The 24,573-nt window shown below is 40.1% G+C and overlaps 1 long non-coding RNA gene across 1 annotated transcript; it reads right to left on the reverse strand.

Moving 5' to 3' along the window:
• Positions 1-16,737: 16,737 nt before the first annotated feature.
• Positions 16,738-24,160, reverse strand: LOC130075717 (uncharacterized). The gene is made up of 3 exons (XR_008805566.1): positions 24,072-24,160; positions 23,866-23,910; positions 16,738-16,802 (listed from the first exon to the last, which is right to left on the reverse strand). It is a non-coding gene; the product is annotated as an uncharacterized LOC130075717 (long non-coding RNA).
• Between the last annotated feature and the right edge of the window lie 413 nt (positions 24,161-24,573).

The following is a 24,573-nucleotide window of genomic DNA, read 5'->3' on the forward strand; positions in this document are numbered from 1 at the left end:
TGTTTTTAAATTTAAACGAATGCATTACACGTTTTTATGACACGTTGAATTACTGAATGTACCCTTTACTTCGTTTTTCTCAGTTACATTTCACGAATCATCCATAGTATATTCCTACCAGTAACTGCAGTTCTCAAAACAATTAATACAAACAGCAGTACACAATGGATTACCTGTAAAAGCCTTAGTTAATCTCAAAAGTATTTGTAAATGAACATATCAGTGCCATCCAATGGCAGGTCCTTGTGTCATTGTTCACAAAATGGTACAAATATTTAGCCACGTTGTCAATATAACACTACTCTCAGTATTACCTGATGTAAACTGACAATCATTGAAAACGCACATGACTGGACTTTACTATATGGTTTATATCATAGCCTAAACTGTTTTGTGTTCATAGCCTTGTTTGCAGATTGTAGTAGCCTATTATTTCGGATATCCGACATTATGTTTTTGTAACCATTTTAGTAGCCTATAGCCTAATAGTTTTATATATAGGCCTATTTATAAAAATATAATTTAATTATATTCTTCTATTTTAAGGATCTACAGAAACAGTGGTTGTGCGATCGAGTTGTCTGTTTTCTAGTTTACCAAAGTGCTGGCCTTTTAAAAAAAAAAAATTAAAATCCTACAAATAAATCACAGACGCAGACGTGACGTTATAAGACAGACGCAAGTGTCACGTTCATTGAGACGAGTGCATGTTGCAGAGTCATATTAAAGAACCGATTGCAACCGCTGGCACACTGCACTGAGCTGTGCTGAGTAGTGTTAAACCCGTGTTAGAGGAAAAAAACAATTTATAACTTCACTGCTACACGTGAATGACACGTAAACGTCTGACAATACACTTCACTGCCACACGTGATTTACGTGACGTCTGTGTCTTAAATTGAATGGAATAAATAGCAGAATAAAAAAAAATCAAGACGTTGAGTGAGACGTTCATTGAGACGAGTGCGTGCTACAAAGTTACATTTTTGAGCCTATCGGAACGCCATACATAAAGTGCTGTTTGCTTTGTGCTTCATCTGACTGCTGTTCTATTTCCACTGATTATCCCGCGTTTAACACGGGACTGATACGCTGTCCATGAGCTCATGTTTTAAAGTGAATGTTCTGTGTGATTTAGTGCATGGGGGTTTCTTTCTTTAATTGATTTCAATGTATTTTTGTTTTTAATTTAATTGTGATTCGAGAATTCATGTATTGCTTTCATCAAAACGGTGTACATTTGTAACTTAAATTCGGTTGAGTTACACTGCCGAATTTATTTGACCATTGTTTAGTGAATCTTTATTTAATTTGAGTTTATACTGGGTTGGGAGTGGGACCGAGTGGTTGGCTCCTCCTCCATTGAATTGTATTAATTAATTTTTTATATAATTGTATTTGTTTTCTTTGCATATCAATGCCTTTTCTTTAATGTCTTTCCTTCGTTTGTTGGCAGGACCTGGGCGCCTGGGGGGCAGACGAATGATCTTTTGGTGGTGGCATCCTCACTGTGTGTCGTGGTCTTCTCTGACATGAGTTGCTGAGTGTGTGCGTGTGTGCATTGTGAATAGTGATTTTCATAAAGGGTGATATCTTGAGACTGCCCCGGGTGGTAAGCCCAGGTTTTTATGCTGCCAACGATAGAATCTAACAACTAGATGAGTGATTTTCTGGTCAATGCCTTTTATACCTGTCTTTTAACTGTTAATCAACTTTTTGTACGACTACCTATGTCTCTGGATCATCCATGATTAGGATCTGCGTGTGCCTTTCAGTTAGAGGTTGCTAAATTATGGGGTGAAATTCCTCAGGTGGCGTAGTCGGAAATAATACCAACAGGAGTTTGAGAGCGTGAGCACAACTTATCGCCTCGCCCTACTCCACATATAATCAGAGGTGGGTAGAGTATCCAAAAACTGTACTCAAGTAAAAGTACAAGTACTTATAGAAATATTTACTCAAAGTAAAAGTAAAAGTAATAATCTCAAAAGTTACTTGAGTAAGAGTAAAAAAGTATCCAATGAAAAAACTACTCAAGTAGTTAGTTACTAGTTACTTTGGATCACATAGGCCTATATATATAGCCTATATCATGATATTATTTAGATATTTTTTCATTTAAATGACTATTATCATCATAATTAGATAAGCTATCTTTGCAACAAAAACAGAAGAGACAAACATTATTTCTGTATTCTGTATATTACATTTACATTTATTCATTTAGCAGACGATTTTATCCAAAGCGACTTACAAATGAGAACAATAGAAGCAGTTAAACTAACAGTAGGACAACAATACGTAAGTGCTATAACCCCTCTCAGTTTAATTTTAGTGCAGGTTTTTTTTTTTTTTTTTTTATAGAATAGAAGAGAAGGGAAAGTGTTAATTCTACTGAATCAAGTGCTGCCGAAAAAAATATGTCTTCAGCAGTTTCTTGAAAGTGGCTACTGACTCAGAAGCTCTGGTTGAGTTAGGCAGATCATTCCACCAACAGGGAACAGCCATGGTAAAGGTCCGAGAAAGAGATTTTGTGCCTCTTTGGCCTCGTTTACACTGTCAGTGAAATGTGACCCAATTCCGATTTTTTACTCGTATGCGACACAGATCGGATGTGTTCTATGACAGTGTAAACAGGAAAAAAACGCATGCATTCGGATATTTCGAGATCGGTTTCAGGCCTCGTTCATATGTGGAAATAAATCAGATGTAAATCGGATATGTGCCAATGCGACTGTCATGTAAACAGGCAGATCGGATTTTCCGAGGCATTAGGCTGCGTCTCCGCGGTTTAATGACGAGAGAAACCCAGACGCGCATCTGCGGATGGACGGATGGCCCGATGAAACATTGTGTCGTCGTAGGAGAGGAATGTGGACACACGTTGACACAACATATCAAACGTTGGCTTGCTCATCCTAAAATTTCGGACCCACTGCTCCTCGTTAAAGCCCGCCACGATTTTTTCACGTGGCATTTACGCCAAAAATATAGCTTTATGGCGTTTAATACGCACGTTTACAGTGCGTATCATATGCAAGCAAAAACTATTTTTGGCGTAGGCTATAAATGGCATGAGAAATAAAATTTGTGCTATAGATAGGCTACTCACTTTTATGAGATCATGTTGTATGTTCCCACCTGTCCTGAGATCTCGCTGCGCTTCGTCCATCTGAGCAAGACGACCCCTTTAAACATGCGCGATGTTTCAGTTAAGTGTAAACACATGACTCGGATATGGGTCACAATTTAAAGAACGTGTAAACGGACGGTAAAAAAAATCGGATATAGGCAACAAATCAGAATTGGGCATCAAGACCTGCAGTGTAAACGAGGCCTTTGAGATGGTACCACAAGACGACATTCGCTAGCAGAGCGCAGGTTTCGGGATATTATAGCCCGAAAACCATTGCCTGTCCTTTGGTTTGTATAATAGTATAGTAACTTATACAACTACATTTGGATTATTAGACAATGTCGGAATAAAGTGACTCTATGGAGTTTTGCATTCATAAAGGGATGGGAACCATTTGTAAGTATATCATCAACCTGTCCAGGGACTGCAGGCGGAAATTAGCATTTTTGCTATAACCTGGCACATGACATCTCTTCTTTCTTAGATTAATGTTTTTTGTGCATTGTCCCTGATCAAATAAATAAATAAATTGACACAGATTAGAAAGAGTTAAAACTCTTCACATGTGCTCGCAGTCATGTCATGCCCAACACAAACAACGATCAAATACACGGATCTTCTTCTGTCTGTTCTCCAAAATGTATTTAAGTGTAGGCTATATTTATGAAAGCATCTTTAAACTGGTTAACTGAGTCTAATAAGGCAGGCAAAGGCATTCGTTTTCAAGTCGAGTTCGCACGCCACTGCGCAATACACACATTCATAAACTGGACGATGATAGCTTATTTAATGTATAAAGTAATGTATATGTCCGAAAAAAGGGTAATGCCATACTTTGTAGTAGTGCTAATAATCTGTTTGGTTGTAAAATGTATTACCTGAATGAAATGGAATCGAATGTATCGTCGTGTGAATTCATTCCCAGACAGCTACGAAGTAACATACGACGATGTTCAACTAATAAAGATCTTCATCGCTGGCAAAAAAATATGATGCATTTGCAGATTTACTTTCTAGACTGTAGACTGTGGACCGCCACTTCATACAACGCTCTTGCTGTTCTTAAATCTTCCTGTTACGACTCCGAGATGATTCAGTGCGTGCAGGAAACTGAACAGATCATTCAAACTGATTCGCGAACCGATTTAGACAGATCTGCCCAACTTGTTTGATGAAGTCTTTGAACAGAATCGACTCAAAAGAGTGATTCATTTGTGAATTGAGCATCGCTCATGCCCAGAAAAAAGAGAGAGCGCGCGCTTAGAATAAACTACGCTTTTAACAACATATTGCATTAAAATAAAGTAACGAGAGGAACGTCGCCCAACGTAACGAAGTAAAAGTACCGTTTTTTCATTAGAAATGTACTCGAGTAAAAGTAAAAGTACCCACAGTTAAATCTACTCTTAAAAGTAAAAATTTTCCAAAAAAATACTCAAGTAAATGTAACGAAGTAAATGTACTTCGTTACTACCCACCTCTGCATATAATAGAGCTGCCCTCTCGCGCTTTGCTACACTTGCAGTTTTTAAAGAAGCGGTTGATTTGGGAGAAATGCCCGCATCACTAAAATAAGGGGTAATTACACTATACCCAAGCCAAACAAAGATAGATTGGTCTTAGCAAATCGGGGATACCAATTAGTTTGTTAAATAATGATACAAAAATGTTTCTATAATTTTTGCAAAAAGACTTAAGAAACATCTTAATACAATAATTGATGAAGAGCAGTCCGGTTTTTTGAAAGGCGTTACATTGGAAATAATATTAGACTAATTTTAGATTTAATTGATTTATAGACACCTTATCCTAGATGATTCGTTTATATTTATTGATTTCTATTAAGCGTTTGACACTGTTGAACATTCATTTATGTTCAAAGTTATTGATTTCTTTGGTTTTTTGGTCATTTTTTTTTTTCCAAAAAGCAATTCGTACGCTTTATAATGGTTGGAATAGTTCAGTCCAGTGTAACTATAAAACTGTACCCTGTCAAGGAGTTACTTTCTGAACGTTTCCATTTGAATATTGAAAACTTATGCAAATTTTGTGGCAATGCCAAAGAATCTGTGACTCTCTAATTGCATATATTCAAATGTTTTGGTTGGATGTTTCAAATTTCATTTCTAAGTTTGAAACATGTCTACAAATTGAGCTGTTTGATGTCGTGTTTTTTTTTTTTTTTTTTTGTGCAGGACAATGTTGATTCCAAAAGTACGATGTGCTTCCTTATATTTTTATTTTACTTGGAAAATATCACATGTGAAAAAATGGACTAAAGCGCTTTGAACACTTTATAAAAGAGATTAAACAATATGGTAATTCATTAGATAAAATTAAGAACAAAAAAGCCAGAAAGACCTATGAAGCTTTTTGTTACTTTAAATTATTGTAATTTTACCCCTGGCATGATCTTTTTTTTCTTTTTCTTTTTTTGATTGTTATTTTCTACTTGTTGTGAGATGTATTTTCATGTACAATTCTTTGTATATTTTCTGTTGCAATAAAAAAATAAAATAAAAAACAGAATAAATGTTGAATAAATACAGCTGCACATAAAAAAAACTTGAATATATAGGGGCGTGTTATTCTAATCACGATCGTTTTTCAGCCGCGGCATTTATCAAGGGCAGGTATTGCGTACACCTGGATTTATCAGGCGGTGAGAGGAGTGTAAGCATAATCTTACGACAAATTATAGGCCTACGCCCGTTTCTACGTAAGAATGATCAATGAGGGCCAATGTGTGTTTTATTATACTCTGTCTTTACCAAGTTCTCTTTAACTTGCATCTCATAAAGGTATGTTTGCTTCAGCTACTTAAGGAAATTAAAATCTCTCTCTCTCTGTAAACTCAAACAACCATCTCGTTTTTTATGACTTACGAAATAAACAACTTACAGAGACATAGCCTACTACATGGACATGTTTTTAATGTCATTTTCTCTGCACAGTCCATCATTGGTGGCTAAAATAAATCAAAGTGGCCTGACACTTTTCCACTATTGTTCCACCAACAAGTGCCTGTCCCGTTGTACATACTCACCTGACATCACTTCTGGGCAACACACCCACAGTGACAAGATCCAATTCACAATGGATGTCCTTTGTAACTTTTTTAATGTTTTTTGTTGTGTTTTTTCTAGTGAGCGGGAGCCCTTTGACAGGAGGTTAGAAAAATAGTTAAATAAGAGTGGCCAAAAAAAAAAAAAAAAGGGGAATCTTCATAACTCATAAATGGTGTAGTTTAATAATTATATTTTTGTGAACAACAATATTGTCTCTTTCTTCTAAATGGCCCTTGGAATTTTAGAAAAGGGATAAATTGTGGTTGTCTTCATAAAATGCTATGTATGACACTGTTTTGTAGCTGTATGACGACCAATAGACTACAGCAGTTTCATCGAGGATCCATGATTACACGGTAGCCTACTGTACAACATGACATCATGACTTTGCGTAAACATACACGCTACTTTCAAGTCAAGTGGCGTGTTATCTATACGCATTTTGAGCTATCCGCGTGTATGTGCACGCCGAAACGAACCGTCATCTTTTGCGTGTATGTCTACGCCGTTAAATGTCCGTGTGATTCCGCGTGTATATACACGCCGTTAAATGTCCGAGCGAAACGAAGCAAAATGTAGATCTACATCTGGGGAGCGATATTTTTTTTCCTAGGATGGTAGAAGACTCATAAATGGTATTAACCCCAGTGACGGGTAGGTTTAGGGACGGGGTTGGGGTAGGTCATATATTTATACAGTAATATAACGTTAAGTCAACGGCGTTGATAAACACGCTGAAAAGCGATTATGCGTGTTGATAGCACGCCAAAAATGGAAATACGAATTGGCGTGTCATACATACGCCAATTCATGAGATCAGTCTGTACTGTAGGCTATGTCTAATGGGCTAAATATGGTTCATATCTAAATGTGACTATATAAATTCACAACAACATATTTCACGCAGTCTCCTATGTAAGCAATAAGGTAGGCGGACTCGAGGCTGTGCTGTATCGTGAGTAAGGAACGGCTGAAGGGCATCGTTAGGCACGACGCGAAGCGGAGTAACCCCTACTACAGCCGTTACGTATTTAAGATACAGCACAGCCTCGAGTACCTTATTGCTTTTATAAAACGGTTACCACACAATACAAATATTAAAGTAAAAAAATATATGTATTCATGAAGTAAAATCACTAAAAGCCTTCCTTCCGTTAGAAAAAAATAGTCCCTGACAGTAAACAGCAACAACGTTCCAATGTGTAATATGCATGAAAGCTCAAATAAAAACAACATAGGAACTGCAGTGTTGCGCAGTGATAAATAGAACCGTTGGGTGAAGCGGTCATCACGTCTCGGTTACGGATGTAACCCTCGTTCCCTGAGTAGGGAACGGAGACGTTCCGTCGGAGGACGACGAATGGGGTTTTCGCATAGAAAGCCTATCAACTTCGACTATTACAAAACGAGCCAATGGCAAAGAAATGCCATGGGTCTGCGGAATTTGGATAGCGTATCTCCGCCCCACCTCGTGGGTATAAAGCGGAAGACGGCGCAACATGCAGATATATTTAATCGCTGAGGAGCCAAGACAGAGCTCAGGCGATCCCCACGGTACAGCGGAAAGTGGCAAGAAGACGGAACGTCTCCGTTCCCTACTCAGGGAACGAGGGTTACATCCGTAACCGAGACGTTCCCTTTCGTTGTCACTCCGAGTTCCGTCGGAGGACGACGAATGGGGATACCAGTCTAATCACGCCACCTTCTCAGCTGTCTTCCAGTGCCCTGCGTAAATCTGAGATCCCTGTCGTGAGCTGGCATGGATGAAGGACTCCAATTTAGCACAGGAATACCAAGGTACACTGGGGAGCATATCCCAAGATTTTAGGGGAATATGCAATTACTGCCAACTCAGAGGGGGGGACTTAGAGAATACACATATGACCCGAGGGATGCATATGGGGAATCACCGGGGTGTCCAGCCACAGGTGGAATATTTCAACCCCAAGGGTGGCAAGGTGGCTTGCCAAGGGAAAGACACATGCTCAGAGAGGCTTACAGTGGAAATACACATGTGGGGGTCGCTCAGAGGAGGCACCCAGCCGACGCGCAGGCAAAAGACACTGGCGCCAGCGTCAGGAGTGCTGGAGGAACTCAGGGCTTTCGGAGAAGCTCAGCTGAGGAGAATATCGCACGCATTCAGTCCGTAGAGTGGAATGGCGAGCAAGCGTAGACACCTGAGCGGGTCCGGTAATAGCTGGTTGAAGCGAGTACATGAGAGGACACTGGCTCCACTCGGAGATTGTAGAATCTGGCGAATGTGTTAGGTGTCGCCCAGCCTGCAGCGCTGTAGATGTCTGTTAGCGAGGCGCCATGCGCTAGAGCCCAAGAGGACGCCACACTCCGGGTGGAGTGGGCGGTCACACCAAGGGGGCACGGTCAACCTTGCTGCTGGTATGCCAAAGCAATGGCGTCCACTATTCAGTGAGACACCCTTTGCTTGGAGAGAGCCTTTCCCTTCAGCTTCCCACCATAACAGACAAAGAGCCGGTCTGAGGTCCTGAAACACTGCGTTCTGTCTACATAGATGCAGAGAGCACGTACTGGACAGAGCAGTGCCAAGGCTGGGTCTGCCTCCTCCCGGGGGCAGCGCTTGCAGGTTCACCACCTGGTCCCGGAAGGGAGTGGTAGGAACCTTGGGCACATATCCAGGCCGGGGTCTCAGGATCACGTGAGAGTAAGCCGGCCCGAATTCCAGGCACGCTTCGTCAACGGAGAATGCGTGCAGGTCCCCTACCCTCTTGATGGAGGCCAATGCAGTCAGAAGCGCTGTCTTCATTGACAGGAAGTTAAGCTCGACTGACTGCAAAGGCTCAAAGGGAGCACTCCGCAGGGCAGATAGAACCACTGCGAGGTCCCAAGAGGGTACGAGAGGAGGGCGAGGAGGATTCAGTCTCCTCGCTCCTCTCAGGAACCTGACGATCAGGTCATGCTTCCCCACCGACTTACCTTCTATAAGATCATGCTGTGCAGCAATAGCGGCGACATAGACCTTGAGGGTGGAGAGAGACAGCCTTCGCTCCAACCCATCTTGAAGGAAGGAAAGCACGACGCTGAACATCTCCGGGGGTCTACTCGGTGAGAAGAGCACCAGTTGACGAAGAGGTTCCACTTCAACGCGTAGACGTGTCTCGTGGACGACGCTCTAGCGGAAGTGATGGTAGCCACCACCGCTGGTGGTAGGCTACTCAAACCTGCCTCGTCCCATCCAGGAGCCACACGTGGAGGCTCCAGAGATCGGGACGAGGGTGCCATTGGGTGCCCCGTCCCTGAGAAAGTAGGTCCTTCTTCAGAGGTATGGGCCAAGGAGGTGCTGTCGCGAGGAGAATGAGTTCGGAGAACCAGGTTCGGGTGGGCCAATTCGGCGCGACAAGCAAGACCTGCTCCTCATCCTCCCTGACCTTGCGCAGGGTCTGCGCAAGAAGGCTCACTGGGGGAAATGCATATTTGCGGCCCTGCGGCCAGCTGTGCGCCAGTGCATCCGTGCCCTCTGTCAGGGAATAAAACAGGGCGCAATGGGTCGAGTCGTGAGAGGCAAACAGATCTATCTGTGCGTCCCCGAACTGGTCCCAAATCAGCTGAACCGACTGGGGATGGAGTCGCCATTCTCCAGGGAAGGGCTGAAACCGTGAGAGCTTGTCTGCACAGTTCAGGGCTCCAGGAATATAAATGGTTTTGTGGTATATAAAGACATGGCGCCAAACTTTGAGAGGGAGCATCTGGGACATAGTAGATGACGTTTACACTGTCGGAATTATGAGGACATGTCCTCTGTCCTCATAAACCCAAATGTCCCCATAGTGCTGGTGCGTATTCAGGTAAAAAGTCCTCGTAAACCACAAAAACAAACACACACACACACACAACAGCTAAACAGAGATTAGATGAAGCAGCAGAGATGGCGAGTAAGGAGCAATCCGATGAAAAGTTGGCATTTTCGAGGTGGACACAGGGGTGATAGTAGAAAAAAATCCTGAGCCTGAACTTTTTTCCCTGGGAGGTAAGCGGGCCCCTAAGCCAAGATATATGCCCTGATCAACATAATTGTCAAGCGGGATCCAGGGGTGTGCTCCCCTGCGAGAACATTTTGATAAATACCGGTAGTCTCTTAAATGATAGATTCTGGTGACTTTTATATAAATGAACATCATTCAGACATGAGATGAACAAACCCAATACCAGCCTATATTACAGTAGCATCTTTGTGTAAAGCACCAGAGCTCCTGGGACCCTGGCCTGGTAGGCCTGTTCATTAATGCATCCCTGCTTTTAACTAGTCACTTACCTGCATACTTATTGCTTGTATAGCATACTGAGACTACAGATACTACAGCCATACCAAGAAAGGTCAGTGGGTGGCAATTACAATACTCCAAAGTAAACTAGGAATTGATTAGTAGCCTAACCATTGACTTAAGATAGTGCTACTTAATTTATTATTCCAATATTAAATATGATACTAAATCACACCAAAAAAAGGACTTTTGTGATGTGCTGTGCTGTCTTTGCATTTGAACATTACACATTATAAACAGGACACGCTGAATAAACGTTAGCCAATACAAACATATTTTTAGAAAATAGTTGACAATGAATAGACAGGAGTCCTGTCACATGACCAATGATAGCTAAACGAATCACTTATTCTAAAAAGAATATATCAAGTAAGTTATAAGTTTAGATGAATCCGAAATATGGGGCTGTGTTAATAGTACAACGTTCGTCATTTAACGAATTTTAAAAACACGGATGGATGAAATTTTGACAGAAAAAAACACAACAAAGAACAAAATTTAAACTTAGCCCGTCAATTTACAATTATCTTCTCTCTCTGTGCGCGCGTCAGTGTTTGTGATAGAGAGCTCGCGCTGCACTGATACACTTTTTAATCCATAAGTAACCAATGCGCTAGTTTTCATACAAAATAATTATGTAACATAATTAGGTACTTTACTTATTATTAACACAAAAACGTAATGCAGGCTACGTTTCTCAACACTGAATGAATAAATAAATATAACGCCGGTTTCTCCAAACTCGCGTTTATCACTATAGCCTATCCACAAATCACAGAACTTTCATAATCACTAGGACAAAGCGATTTTAATTTTATTTAGATTTATTGTTCATCAATACTTAAGCATTTTATAATTTGCGTGGCTGAATGATGTTTTCCTCTTATCTGAGTGACCATGAATGACGGAGTATTTTAAAATAATCCATGCGATCACTCCCGTGTGATAATCGAATCCAGATTAAGTTAACTAAAAAACACTATTTCAACTTTCCATATCCACAACAGCCCGTTTACCTTCAGGAGTCAGAAGAACCGTGACTACTGTCCTCGCTTATGAACTCAGTCAGACGGCGCGCGCGGGAGTGGAAGCGGGATCCTTCTGTCGATTTTCAGTCTCTTTTTAATGATAGGCCTTACGCATCTGTCAATCATCTCCGCTTGCTATTTGGGGAATGAACCCAGCGCTATGATTGGTCGAACTCCGCTTCTTTTGCTTGATTTGAGGACTGCCCGTGCACAGAAGCGTCACCAGATTTTTGCGTAGTTTAAAAAAGAATTTTTAGAGAGACAAATCGTACCAGCGTACTTTGAGGTCAAAAATCGTATCCGCTACGCAAAATGCGTACAGGTTGGCAGGTCTGGGTCAGATTACGCGAACCTGATTTTTTTTTCTCGCAGACACGTCTGTACGCCGGAAATCCGGCGTGGCGCCGGAGCGCTATCAGGCCTGTGGACATATAAGCACTACTTCTGTTCTACTCATTTCAACTGACTTGTGAAAACTGCAAAAAAAATCCAAAATTATTTGACATAATATAGCAACTTGTTTTAACAGTTACGCAAATAGTTACTTTCCCTGGTAACGACTAACGAGTTACTTATATTATAGAGTAATTCCGTTACTAACTCAGCTACATTTTGGAACAAGTAGTGAGAAACTATAACTAATTACTTTTTTAAAGTAACGTTTCCAACACTGATCACACATCTAATGAGAACTTATACTTGCATCTTTGGAATCAGATATGCATCTTAAGTGAATAACTGGCCAAACACTGCAGCATGATGAGGATATAAATCTGTGTGCAGCTGACGTGTCTTCAGCGTCCGGGATAGCATTTGTGTATGGGTGAAATAAGGACAATTACAAAGCCAAATAATTGTTTGGTATATTTGGATACCCAAATCTATTTTATATTTGTTCTATGTGGATATTTTATATTGAGATATTTAAACTAAGCTCCATTTTTATTTATGTATTACATATAAATCTTGATATGAATTTATATGTAACTATAAAAGACAGCTAAAACGATAAAGCTGGTGGGGGCCTAAGGCTTGTACTGTATACTGATGGAAATACATTTTTTACAAATGAAATGAGAAGAGTGACCATAATTATATATAAAATATTTATTAGACATTTTTATTTATTATCCTTAAGTGAGGCAGATCAATAATATTGTTGAATATTAATTGTCCCCAACTAAGCAAGCCAAAAGCCAAGGCAACAGTGGCAAGGAACCAAAACTCCATCAGTGACAGAATGGAGGAAAAAAACCTTGGGAGAACCCAGGCTCAGTCGGGGGCCAGTTCTCCTCTGGCCAACGAGCGAACAGTGTCTGTTTATGATCCAGGCAGCATTACAGGCCAGAAGTCAGATTGGATCAGAACATTATATTATGCAGTTCATCTGGTTGGAAGTCGGAGTCATCACGCCGGTATGGAGACGAGATTGTTGAGGATCAGTGCCGATGGCTGTCGTGACGATGAGGCCTTCACAGGGCTGATGAAGGATGCGTCATGGATGTGTCCAGGTGCAGGTCCACCATCTGATCTGGATACGGCCGGGATCCGGCGGACTGCGGCAAACCTCGGATAAACAGAAGGACTAGTATTAGCGTAGACGCCATCCTTCTCATGATGTAACGAGTTCATCAGGATTTATGGGAGTGTTCCCGGTGTTCTGACCGACAATGTCTAAAGCAACACCAGTCCTAATTTCAGTTAAAATGACAAATCTGCATTCTTACGTCCTCATTCATACTGTTACCAAGCTTGAGTTGAGTGAGAAGTCCCCCAGTAATCGTGTCCTGCTGTTATTTCTGCATACATGTGAGTTTTGGTTTGTATTAATGTCCTCAGACAGCATCTGTTGGGCGACTGCTGGGCTGAGCGTAATCGAGCATTGGCTCCATGTTGCCTATTGTTTGAATCTCGAGACTGCGTTTGTAAACTGTATCTCACTACTGTCTATAGACGGCGTGTTTGCATAAACTCTGATGATTGCTGGACTGACCTGCTCTCACACACGCTCCCCGCCTGTGACGTCACTCCTGGGGGACAGCGGCGGCTTCTGCGGGTTCGGCAGCCGGCAGGAGTTCCTCATTCACTGCTCCTCCCCATCCAGCGGACGGCAGCAGCTCCGGCCCACGGCCCACGGCGGAGACTCCGTCAACCATGAAGCTTCTGCAAAATGATTCAATGTAATGCAAATGTCCAGGCCTGGTCCTCTCCTGTTCTTCAGTGTCGTCGCTCCTGCTTTCATCCTCCGTGAGACACTCGAGACTGGTGCTCATCTCGGCCTCGTCCTGCTTGCCACAGTAACACAGTTAAATATTGTTTAAAATATGAAGAATCATTAAAACTGCTCGACTGAAGAACTGGCTGTTGTGTGACAGTAATTTCATCTATTAAACAAATCTAGTTATTTATTAGTCTGCAGACCTGCCAACCTCGACCCTTTTGTTGAGTACCATCAGTGGGACGGGACACGAGGTTTGGGTGGGCTCATATATTCTCACAGGTTTGAGAATGCAAGACAAACACAAACACACGCCTATCTTCATTATTCTAGTTTTGACTTCTAACGTTTTTTGAATTTGACCCAAATCAAAAAGTTCTCTTGCACCGCACTGAATGGGCTACATTATAATGTACACTACATTATAATAAACGCCTCAAACCTATTTTTATTCATGATTAACATTGATTTGCATAAAGTGTGCTGGTCAAGTCTAAAATTAAGAAACTCATAGCAAACAGTAAAAAAAAAAAAAAAAAATTCTGTGTACATGTGATTCATTTAAAATAGGCCACTTCATTTATTATTCCAATATCCAAATATGATATAAATCCCACAGAAAAAGGTTTTATATTTGTGCTGTCTTGCACATTAGCTGAATAAACGTTAGCCAATACAAACATACTGTATATAAATCCAGGGTTTCTGCAGGGTTTAGTCAGTCAAATTTAAGACATTTTAAGACCTTTTTATGACCATTAGGATTTAAATTTATGACCTACACGAATTACGAAAAATAACTTCCTTTCAAAAGTCTTTTTTATTGACTTTCATTAAAAGTAATAAGTTTCATTATTTAAAGGTTCCATTTTCTTAAGAGTAACAAACTGAAGGCTCCCTTTTCCTAAGTATCAATAACACAGGAACAACACTTAACAATTATCACGATAATATATCAGTCAATATCGATAAGTATCACGATAAATGACAAATCTTTATTTCTTTCAACTTTAAAGGCAGATTTTTGCTCCTAACTGAAAGTTGTAGAAGAGCGTTAATTGTGGTTTTAAACTACTCTTTATTGTCAGAACATATCATGACAAACACTTGCCAAACAGGTGAACATTTCACAAATCTGAGGTAGAAAATTCAAACATTTGTCATTTTTCCTTCACAAAATGAATATCTTTATTGGAAAATTAATTTCTTTTTAAATAATATCAAACATTTATCGAACTCTCGATATCGTTTTATAGAGAAAAAATTATAGCGCGATAATGAATGAATGAGCATATCAATTTAAGACGTGGCTAAATGTAATTTAGGACCTTGTATGGAAAATCTGGGTGTTTTTATGACTTTTTATGGCCTAAAATTCATATTGTTAAATTTAAGACTTTTTATGACTCTGCGGAAACCCTGTAAAAAACTGTTGACAATGCATAGACAGGACCAATAGTAGCGAAACGAATCGCCAATTCTGAAAAGAATATCAAGTAGGCCTATATAATGAGGGGTTTTGTATTATCCATCATTATCCATTTTTAGAAATCGTTAAAATACCGTTAACAAAACCCCTCATTATATAGGCCTACTTGATATGATGCTCTCTGATATTTTGACAGAAAACAAAACACAAGCAAGAACAAAAAGTAGACTTACAGTAGCCCGTCTTCTCTCTCTGTGTGCGCGTTTGTGGCGGAGTTCGCGCAGCACTGAGACAATGGTACTTTTAAATCCATAAGTAATTAACACGCTAGTTTTCATCCTTATAATGAGGTACTTTAGTTATTTTTAACACAATAACATTACACATTCTTCATGCTACATTTCTCAACACTGAGAATGAATAAATGCTTGTTCCTCCAGACTCGCAGTTGTCAGTCATCCACAAGTCAGAGCACTTTCATAAAGACATAGCGATTTCAAGTTTATTTAGATTATATTGTTCAGAGTGACTATGAATGACAGAGCGCATTTTTAGAGTCGATCCATGCGATCACGCAGAGGATTAAGTTAACTCAACTCAATATTTCAACACATCTCCCCCAGCCTGTTTCCCGTGAGGAGTCGGACGCAGCGAGACGACTGTACGGTCCTCGCTGAAGACATCCGTCAGGCGGCGGGAGTGAAAGGGGGATCCAGCGGGATTCTGTATTGCTGTCTCTTTTCAATCACAAGCCTTACGCTTTTGTCAATCATCCAGGCTAGCTATTTGGGGAATGAGCCAGCGCTATGATCGGCCGAACTCTTCTTCTGCTGTTGCTTGATTTGAGAACAGCACTTGCTCCAGGTTTTTGCGTAGTTTAGAGTGACAAATCATACCAGCGCACTTTTAGGTCAAAATGCGAACAGGTTGGCAGGTCTGAGTCTGTTCTATCTCAAATAATGTCTTTTTGATTTAAAGGCCTGAAACAAAAAAATCTCTTTTTCTTACTTTTTTGGCTTCACGATTCTTCATTCTCTCTACAAATCTGAACCATGGGAAGATCTGCCATGTTCTCTGTAGTTAAGAAAGTTTTTGCATCAGGCACATGCAATTTCACTTCGTCCTCGATCTCACCCAAGAGCTCTTTGTTGTGTTGTTCCATTATCCATAGAGTCATGAATTCGCAGCCCAATTCCTCATCCGTTTCTGCAATTCCTGCAAGCAATACATTTCCAGTGTTTAGTAAAACATCACCAGTCATCAATGATCTGTGTTCAAAAAGCCAACTCACTTTCGAAGTCTTTTTCGGCAAGGTGTGCATATTTTATCTGCAGGGTTTTTTGGTTGATCAGTATCAATCTCTTGAGTACTGGGTAAAGAAGATCATTTTCCAAGCAGTGACGCCCTGCAACATAGGCTTGGCTCATGATGTGGTTCGCTGTCTCTTCAGTCAGGCACCCGCAGTTTCTTCTCATGAACTCCCTCAAGCTCACATACCCAGGAAGAGGTTCCATTACCAGGATGGTTTGGTCTTGCAAGATGAAACGCTCATACAACCGAATGAAATGGTCGCAAGTTGGAGGCTTTTGCATTTTCAGCAATGTAGTGCCCTCTTCCTCAAACTCAGGCTAAAGAAAAGAGAGTGACAAAACATTCGCGTGAGGGAAATGACAGATGAAAGCATTAGCTATGTTTCCATCACCCTGTTTTTATGCACATTTTAAAGCCTCGCATCAGAAACGTGATGGAAACGGCAAATGAGAAAAAAATCCCTTAAGTCGCAAAAATGTTCACACACTCGCTTGGTGTTTTTGAATTGTGCGAAAAAGGATTAATGCGAATATTGGGAGATGGAAACGCATTTGCCAAATTATTTTGATTTATATTCAAAATAAAACCATTGTAAGCACATCACACTTAAAACACATTTATAAGGTTGTTAAAGGTCGTCCCTGCTCGATAAGATAAGTTTCATTTTACAAATTCTACGTTCTGTCTTTGTTGTCCGTTATTAAAATGCTACTTTGTTTGCTTGTGTTACTACTCTTGTCTTCTGACCTGATATTAAGGATGAAAACACATCAAAATAACATTAAGCTAGTGACTACTTGTCGTGTGGCTGAGCAGTGTAGCGAAAGGATAATCATATTTTTCTTACTTGTATTAACATACGAAAACAGCTCTCAGACGGGAACCGACTCTCACCATTCTCTTAAAGCAGTCGCTCATTGAGTCGAACGACACACATCACTACTGTAAGACTGGAACAACTGGTTGAAGAGATCTGACCACTGGTCTATGAGACAAAGGACCTCGCTGGAAATTAACAATTGACTTCCCCCTCTTCCCCTGAGACAAAGTCTCACCTTATCTACATTTCATTCTCTCTCAGGCACACCTAAAACTCACACAAGAATCTATATGGTTTAATGTGAATAATTATCAGAGTAGTATACATATTTAGCATCATTCGAAATGTCTCAGTGTGACTGGTACAAATGTCTCATTTCCAAATAAGTAAAACAAAAGGTAATATGGTTTTTAAGAGTTTAGAGATAACTGGCACCAGTGTTGTGCCTGAACACGTTCATATTTTGGGCGAACATGAACTGAACGTACTGTCGGCTATTACTGCCTGATGAACGTTACTGTGAACTCGTTCATTCTGGTGTCTGTGAACGCACACTCTCTGTTTAACTTGGGGTGCCAGATCTCTACAGAGCCTTCCAGGCGAAAACCCGGCTAAAACACACCGTAAACAGGCCTTAATATGTAGCGAAAAAAACACCCAATCTGGCAACACCAGTGTCGCACCGCCGCATGCGTCGTCAAAACAAAAAGCAGCATGTAGTCGAAAAAGCAGCGGGGAGGCGTCGTATGATTATTTAAACAAGTTTTATGACAAGGTCGGTGAGGATGGCAAAATCGTACATTTCTGTGCAAACTTTGCCCGCCGATCAAATAATTGCTGTATAAGGCCTGTTTACGGTGTGTTTTAGCCGGGTTTTCGCCTGGAAGGCTCTGTAGAGATCTGGCACCCCAAGTTAAACAGAGAGTGTGCGTTCACAGACACCAGAATGAACGAGTTCACAGTAACGTTCATCAGGCAGTAATAGCCGACAGTACGTTCGACTGTTGTTTTATATGGGCTGTGGTGGCAATTATTTAACAAAAAAAAATAGCTCCCAGCAACATATGGAAAAAAAGAACTATGAACTAGTTCATTTTAAAATTTGTGAACTGAACTTTGAACTAGTTCATGTAGAAAGTGAACTTTCTCAACACTGACTGGCACACAAAGGATCAACTCTGAATGCAAACTACCATTGTTTCCATGTGAAAGAGGTTCTGGCTATTTAATGGAACGCAGCAAGGGATTCTGGGCATTTCTGTCCTCAGATCAGCCCGTGAGACTGAGAGTGTCCGAGACTCTCAGCCTCAAGTATTTTTTTTAAATGTTGGGTTTGCATCTCTTCTCTTTATTCCAGAGCATTTGATGTTTTGTATCGATTATCTTTGGATTTATTATGTAATTGGCATGATACATTTACCTGACATAATAAATTGTTACATTTGATTATTCTAACTGACTTTGACACTATTTTCATTAGAGTTAAAAGGAATAGTCAAACATAGGGGTGTGACGGTTATTATATAACCGTGAGACCGACGGTTATAGTTGAACACCGTCATTAGAACACTATAACCGCCAAAACCGTGCTATTAAAATATGTTTTACAAAAAAATTTTATCATAGAGAATGTTTAAATACTAATATCAGCTTAAGAGGGAAACGGAGGCTGCTACTGCTGGAGATGATTCGGGAGAGGTCTGTCTGTACTTTACCGATCAGAGCGCGCGCTGACACGGAGTAAAGCCTCGTTTATACTCGACCTGTCCGCACGAGCGCGAAGGTGCGCGCGGCAAAAATGACGCGTTCGGTGCGCAAGACCGGCAAGACCCCATTTGGCTTGGCTGTGTGCACGGCTTTTTTGTAACAGCGCGCGCGACGCCGCATCCGAGGATGAACGACTTCAAGCCGAATCTGCCCGAGCATGCACGTCTCACCGCAACGGCACGCAGTTTGCGCGTCTAAATTGCAAAGTTCATTCCAAAGTTTTTTCGTTAAGGTTTGTTTACTGTGTGTGATTTATTTAAAACAAAGCACGTTCATTGCAACGTTTGTTTGTTAAGGATTTGTTTACTGTGTGATACATTTAATGGAAAGCACATTCACTTCTAGTTGTCTTGCTGTTCATGTTAAATAAACGCCAGTAGCTAATCAGTGTCTGCTTGTTTATTCAAACTAAGTTGTCCTATAACAGACGAACAGTTATTCAAACCCCCCCCCCATGACGGTTATGTTACGAACCGTCACATTTGACTCACGTCATCACCAATTCTGAAACCGGCACACCCCTAGTCAAACATTAACATTTAATGATGCTCATTCGAAAAAGATTTGCTTCACGTTTGGATGGAAACCCAGCTAATGAAAAAAAAAAAAAAACTTTACATGAACTCTATAACCAGCGTGGGAATTATACCGCGGCCACGCGGCCATGGCCGCCGTTGCCCTACACTTTGGCCTTCATGCCCCGTGAAAAAAAAATCATCGTACGGCCACAGTGGTCTGTGTGCCCTGGCCCTGTCCAAGTTCCATGTATAAAGCGCCAGTGCGGCATAGTGGGCTTGCTTTGAATTACAGCGAGCCACCCAAGTAGTCTCTTAACTTCAATTAGTTCGTGGATTCGCGCAGGTGCAGTGTTATAATCACATCGATGATCTCATGCCTCAAAACAGCAGTGCAAGAAGCATGTAACGTCAGCACCAACAGAAGAACGACACTCAGGAAAGCATCGGCGCACTGAAGCGTTTTTTTTTAATAGATCAAAGTTACTATAAGATTTTATGTTATTACCTTGACAAACTATATCATTAAAAAGATATAAGACTCACGTTTCAGTATTTGACCACTATTGTATTCTGAGAAATTTATATTGACAGTTATGTCTAATAATTTGCGTCAGACGCTCCCATTCATAAAAAACTCCTGTGTTGTCGTCATGACAGTGATTCACAAAACAACGTCCCTCACGGCTTTTAGCTCAAAAGTGTGCAGATTTGGAAAAATATTGATATATTCTCAGTTTACATCAGATTTATATTGACAGTAGGGCTGTAACGATACGCGATATAAAATCGAAATCGCGATACTCAGGTCCACGATCCTGTATCGCGATGTGAGAAGGCAGAATCGCGATCACACCCCTTCCAACTCCCAGAGTTATCCTTCCTGTCCTGAACCAGGGCTCGAATTTCGGCGCGGGTATTGCGCATAATTCTAATCATTCCCGCAAATCATTCTTTTAACAACTATCTTCCAGACGCAATTTCACAAACAGCGTGAGTGTTCAGCGGCGCCGCGCGTCTTCTATCTCTTCTCATAATGTGTTGTGTAAGGCAAGCATCAAGCGCTGCGGCGATAAAACACTCGCGTTTAGGAGTCGGGACCATAGACTGTAAGGTCGCTACATGACGGATATTCACTTGCACAATCGGGCCAGCTGTGCATCGTGACTGAAGTCTTTTTAAGTCTTACCAGTTTAAACATTCAAGCGATTTTAAACTAATCAGTGCTCGCGCGCTCTCTGAGATTATTTTCTATGCGCACATTCATAGAAAATCCGCCTCAAAAACAGCTGGCCAGTAACTATTTTTCGCGGATTATATTGCTTTAACACGCAAAATTGTCAATTTCGGTCTTTGTGAGTAGGCTATACTCTAAATATAGTCGGTTTTGTCTTTAATAAGCATAAAACGCATGCCAGTATAATGAACACAGGATCCGTGCACTAGCTCTTAAAGTGACGGCAGCCATATGTGTCTGTCATTAATTTTGTTGTCAAAACAACAAAAGATGGCTTTAAGTTAAAGGAATCAGGATTAATAGCCTATGTATTTAATTTATTCAGGACTAAAATACCACCCAGTGTTATTTTCCATTTGATTACTTTATTCAGTATCTGTATATGAATACTAGTGTTAGACCTATTCAAAAACTTTTCTCTTTAATTGTCTTTATTTGTATCTTTATTCTATTGTATTTATTTGTGCTACTTTTTTCAATTTAATTAAACAATTTAAATCAAGCTTCCTTGTGATGTGTAAATTCTTAACAACAATATTACCCCATTGTAAAAATGCAATGAGCGCAAACATTTAGGCAAGATAAATGTAATAATTTTGTTTGGAAAAAATGCCCCCCCTTTCTCCCCCTCAAACAAAAAAAAATCCCCCCCATGAGAATCATCTAAGGGGGGATTTCCCCCCCATTTTCCAAAACGAAATTCAGGCCCTGAGAACTACCACATCTTTAAATTACTATTAGTATTATTTGAAGTTAACATTATAAAATATGTAGACCTACACCACAAAACTAGTTGAGGATAAATTATTTAAAATTTGGCAATTTCAGCATTATAGACGTGAAATTTGCAGCCAAAACTTGAAATATAAGTTCTCAGAAAGTGCATTAAATTAATCCTCAATTGACCGGCAACACGTCCAACATGCAGATGCATATCCTACGGCACCATCCCGAAATCAATTTAGTTGGAGTACAGAACACAACCCAAAAGCAGCAGCCTACACTGCCTAGTATAGTTTAATCATTTGCATAGTTATTATTGTTCTTTGGTGTTTAGATTATACAGGTTTTTCCTAATGTTATTTAATAAAAATACCGGTATTTTTTTTTTCTCTCAAAATCTCTTTTTTTCACCACAAGCCCCGCCCCCTCAAGCCCCGCCCCCATGATAGAATCGCGATACGAATCGAATCGTGGGTCAAAAATCGTGATACGAATCGAATCGTGGGTTTGGTGTATCGTTACAGCCCTAATTGACAGGAATAATATTTTATTGAATTTATAGCCAAATGCGTCGATGTAATCATATGAGCGCTGTATATTGATGTGCTGTGTTTTCAATTCATACCAGCAGCCTGAGGGCGCTCTACTGAACATTATAGTCCATATTTGAAACACATGAAGAAGAGCGTTCGACAATGCAGGAAATCCCAAATCCCCGACCACAAACGAGATTCATAAATTTTGGGGCATCTCGCCCGGGGGGCGGGTAGGGTTAGGATTAGGGTTAGGTTAGGGTTAGGGTTAGGTTTAGGTTTAGACCTAGGTTCGCTAGCTAGTTCTGTGCCTGCCTGTGTGCGCTATTGTGCGCGCTGACCCTGGTCAACGAGAACCCGCATGAGAGATGTGAAGCAGGACGTAACCCCGCCCCCCGGGCGAGATGCCCCAAAATTTATGAGTCCAGACCACAAACAGAGCTAACAGATCGCTGTAACATACAGATAATGTCGTTTTGAAGACAATAAACATTTTTGCAATGATATTTGACTTACCTGTGTTCTTCGAGCCATGTCAGGCATTTTCATAATAATAGATTATATGTATAATGTTATTCTAATCGATAGACTTTATCATCATTGCATTATACATAAAATATTATATTTTCTGTCTGATTTTTTTTTATCTGAAGCCAAATCAGATCACAGAAGGTTATTTAGAACACTCGACTTGAGTTATAAAGTAAGTTTGGAGCACAAACATGGTTTTAATCTCATAAATTGTCGTGTATTGATGCTCTGCTAAGCTAATAAATAAAGTCATATGACATGATCTTGAAAAACATTTACCTAAATACAGAGTTTTAGACATATCATCTTCAGATTTTAAGTATAACATGGTCAGACATGTGGCTTTAGCTGCAGTGCATTTCTAGATTGATACAATGCCAACTTCAATTTTATTTTCATGAAGATGTTTCATAAAAAAAAATGTCTCATAATTTCTGAATTATCATGTTTCTGAATGCTTTTATTGGCATTTACGTTGTTTCTATTGTTGTGTGAGGGTGTATACCTTCTGGATGTAATGGCTCTCTCTCTCTCTCTCTCATTAAATTTTTTTTGTTTTTTTTATTAAAAAAGTCATAATCCATGTCTTATTCCAAATTAGGATGTTATGGTATCAATCTGAATGGGAAAACCATCGAATTGTACTGAATGGCCTTTGTGCCCTGTCATATGGCCTTGGTGCCCCTAAAAAAAAAGAAAAGGTGGAGGCCAAATGGCCTTGCCCCTAAAATTACATAATTCCCACCTTGTCTATAACCGATGCTTCTAGGCTTTGGTTGTGTAATTCAGTTATATATCATACTATCTATATTACCGAATTTAAAAGCCAATTCTTACTAGAGAATTTCAAGAAGATAAAACTTAGAATTAGTCTTAGATTTTTCTACATTGTTTCTGTTAATAATGTATTGTATCAAGTGTCCATTTCATTATAATATTCATATTTATCATAAATAATTGAACATGTATTTTAAGGTCCGTTAAAGAGGGGTTGAGGTGGGGTCACATTTGAGCATTTAAAAATTGACTTGAACGTAACGCAATAGTTACTTTCTGAAGCAACTAGTTACTTTTATAATTTGTAACCGAGTAACTAATTTTGTTACTTTTTGGAAGAAGTAACTAGTAACTGTAATTACTTTTTAAAAGTAACTTGCCCAACACTGGTTATATATCATACTATCTATATTACCAAATTTAAAACACCAATTCTTACTAGAGAATTTCATGAAGAAAAAAGTCTTGTCAACTTACCGATGTTTCCCAAAGTCTGCACCTCTCAACAAATTTGATGTCAACCTAAAAAATAAAGACATTTTTTTGCAAATGATCATCTACAGTCTACATTTTTTAAACACTTTTTGATCAAAACTGTCAACACTGATGTTTATGGCAAGACTCAAGGTTCACAGAAGGAAACAAGGGACAAAACGTTTGTTTGTGGAGAAAGAGCAACATACTTTCTGGCCGTCCGATCTTCTAATTCCTTCATGGACACGATCATCATATCCCAGTTTCTTTCCCACTTTATAAAGAAACCGAAAGTATTGATGTTGCAGTGTCGGTTGATGAGGAAACATTAAGGTCACTGAAAAACACACAGCAACAATGTGTTAACGTACAGCATGAGACTGAACACACCAGAGCAGATCAGGAGCCAGTCTGAGTGGAGATTACAAACAAAACCACAACAACAGATTGAAATGGACATGAATCCAGTGGTATGTGATACCTCTACTATAAGTAAAAATATTTGTTCTCATTAACGTAACTGTAGCAGCAGGGGGTTGTTGCTATAGTGAATTTTCTCTAGAACTAAGGGTGTAGAAATCTCAGTTTAGTGGCTACAAAAGCCACGGAGGACGACGAATGGGGTTTTCGCATAGAAAGCCTATCAACTTCGACTATTACAAAACGAGCCAATGGCAAAGAAATGCCATGGGTCTGCGGAATTTGCATAGC

The sequence above is a fragment of the Rhinichthys klamathensis genome, unplaced genomic scaffold (genome assembly GCF_029890125.1).
Source record: "Rhinichthys klamathensis goyatoka isolate OS25496 unplaced genomic scaffold, OSU_Roscu_1.1 h1tg000599l_1, whole genome shotgun sequence".
In the NCBI taxonomy this organism is placed as follows: Eukaryota; Metazoa; Chordata; class Actinopteri; order Cypriniformes; family Leuciscidae; genus Rhinichthys; species Rhinichthys klamathensis.